General features: G+C 38.0%; 1 long non-coding RNA gene across 1 annotated transcript; it reads right to left on the bottom strand.

Annotated features, from left to right (window-relative positions):
* Positions 1-552: 552 nt before the first annotated feature.
* LOC122976695 lies at positions 553-2,437 on the bottom strand. The gene is made up of 3 exons (XR_006401018.1): positions 2,167-2,437; positions 939-1,072; positions 553-834 (listed from the first exon to the last, which is right to left on the bottom strand). It is a non-coding gene; the product is annotated as an uncharacterized LOC122976695 (long non-coding RNA).
* Positions 2,438-2,647: the final 210 nt, after the last annotated feature.

Genomic DNA, 2,647 nt, shown 5'->3' with positions numbered 1-2,647 from the left:
TGCTATTTTACACATGCAGCACATACACATGCAGCTGGTGCTGGATAAACGTAGCAGGCCAGCTAAGCCGCATTGTTTTGACTGGGTCTGAATGCTCCATTGCGAAACTACACTGTAACAAATTTCCCTGTAAAATTACAGTAAACTACTGGCAGCTGTAGTTGACAGCATTTTACTGTTTTTTTACAGTGTCGATACCGTAATTTACTTTAACGCTTCATTGCTGTAAAAATTATTACAGTATTCTGCTGTAGAATGTGAGGTTTACAGTTTGATACTGTAGCTAGGCCTGCAGTAATATACAGTATTTTTACAGTGTTGCTATTGTAATCTACATGTAGTTTCTTACTATAAATGTTACAATAACTGAAAAGTTTTCTTCTTATTCATATTAATAAAAACAGCTATAAATTGCATAGACATATACTGTAAATAATGTCTTAACCTTAATGGTCCAGTAACGAGATCAGATCAGTTTTACATTTAAATACACATAACCCTTAACATCTATCACAAAAGAGGATAAGACAAGTGACAGCTTCATGCAAATATGTCAAGTATATTCAAGTAAGTGTGTTTGAAAAAAAACAGTTCTCGAGTTTCATGCCCTTTCAAAGGGGGTCAATGTAAATCTGTTAATTATAATATCCTGAGCTGTCAGCAAAACTTGGTCATAGGTCTAAACAGCAACTGCTTTGAAATCTACTGTTTAAAAAGTATAAAAGCACAAATAAATAGATAGAATGGATTGCGAGATACACAATATTTTACCTTCAAATGTCCTCTGTTATAATCAGCAGAAGGTTGGCAACCAGGCTACAAGGTCACAGCTCACTGAGTGAGAAAGAAACAAGAATAAAAATCAAGCACGTGGTGAAAGAAAGAGAAATTAAACAATGGCAGAGAGAGAAACATTTTAAACAAGAGAGAAAACTAACTTAGCTTCATGAAGTTACATCGAGTTCTTCAGAAGAGTGGTGACAAGGATTCACTGTGAGCTCACCTGTCTTCTTGGCATTACTTTCCCCAGCTGGCCTTTGTTCCCCTCTCAGGGTTGATCACAATGAAGTACCTGAAAACATCATGTAATAAATCACCTATTATGCCGCAGGTTTTAGCACAGCTTGGCAACAAACTAAAATATATTTGCAGCAACCTAGCTACAGCTCAGAAACATACTTGGGTTGAGGTAAGACAACCAATATAACCACTATGTTTTTTGATTCTCAGCAGCAAACATATCTTAATCAACTTGGCTTCATATCTGAATAGACTTCAATTGTTAACTTAGATAGAAGGCTATTATTAATCATGAAAAGCAAGTTGGATAAACAAGGTGTAGGTATAGACCAGCCCGGACTAATGTTAGCATTAACTGATATACAGTTCAAGAGAAAACAGTCATCCAAAAATAATTTTTAAACTACACTTGCAGCCAGCAGTGAAAATACGTTAAAATACTGGTAATTCAACCTTCCAACTGCTGAAGACACTACCTGAAAATGCTCTCTTGTGTCTGCCAGGTGCTTGCTAGGATTATACCAATTAAATGTTAGCAAAAATTAAACGTAGTCGCTAATTGGGTAACCAGTTGCACAAATGTAATTCTATTTTCTGAGTAAGATCTTACTGACCTTTTGGTTTGATTCCACAAAGGAGGGTGAATGATAATTATATGATATTGATGGTTGCATGTGGCTTCTGTCCCTCCTTTACTGCGGCAGTGAAATTTAAAATACTGTAGTTAAATATTATTCTAATGTTTATCCAAGATTTTTATGTGGAGGATGGATTTACAGAGAAATTATTTGTATTTTTTATATTAAGTTTATGCCTCTTACTAAAGGAGCTATACCTGATATTTACATGAATATATTTATATTTCTTCACTTTTGCATGGCTATATTATATAAATATGATATCTTTTTTTTTTTCATTGTCCCCTGTGGCTATGGAGTGGTTCAGCAGTGCGACAGGTAAATGTGGGAAAGAGTTCACCTTGCTGTCGAGCACCCACTCCAGCCTGAATAGATTTGGGACAAAGGATTTAAGCAGCCAGTGCTATCTTTAAAACCTCCTCAAGGTTGTGCCACATACCCTGTCAGGGCCACATACTGGTTCTTTACACAACATGACCCACTGCGCCGCTGCTGCATAATACATCACCTCCTTGACACCAAACGGGAGAGACACCATTGCGGCTTACATCTTCCGACACTTGAAAGACACGTCTTTGAAGCTCCACTGCGTGTTAACTCCACAGAGTGTCAGGAGCATCGCGACCTGACATTGCCTCTGAAATAAATAAGGGGAAAAAAATAGAACTTTGAATGCACAACAGCATTTGGAGAGCCAGACTGTCTGTGTAAAGATACATTCTCTGCTGGGATGGAGGAGGGGGAAAGACTGAGTTTATCTCAAACACAGTGTTGCACGCTATGACAGGCAAATAATGATGCGTTGTTATCAGGACGAGGCCAAAAAAGGCCCCTGTTTTCTTCCAACCTGACAATTTAATGTCCTTGTCATGTGCAACAAAGAGTGAAGTTACAAAATCAGGCCTGCTCTCATTTCCCCAACTGCTGTCACTGGGGAGCAAATAGGATGCCTGTCCTTGGAGACAGGCACAAGGGAACATGCAATACTG

Source organism: Thunnus albacares, chromosome 24, assembly GCF_914725855.1.
Source record: "Thunnus albacares chromosome 24, fThuAlb1.1, whole genome shotgun sequence".
NCBI lineage: Eukaryota > Metazoa > Chordata > Actinopteri > Scombriformes > Scombridae > Thunnus > Thunnus albacares.
Note: the sequence above shows the minus strand (reverse complement) of the source record. Positions and strands in the feature narration are given on the sequence as shown.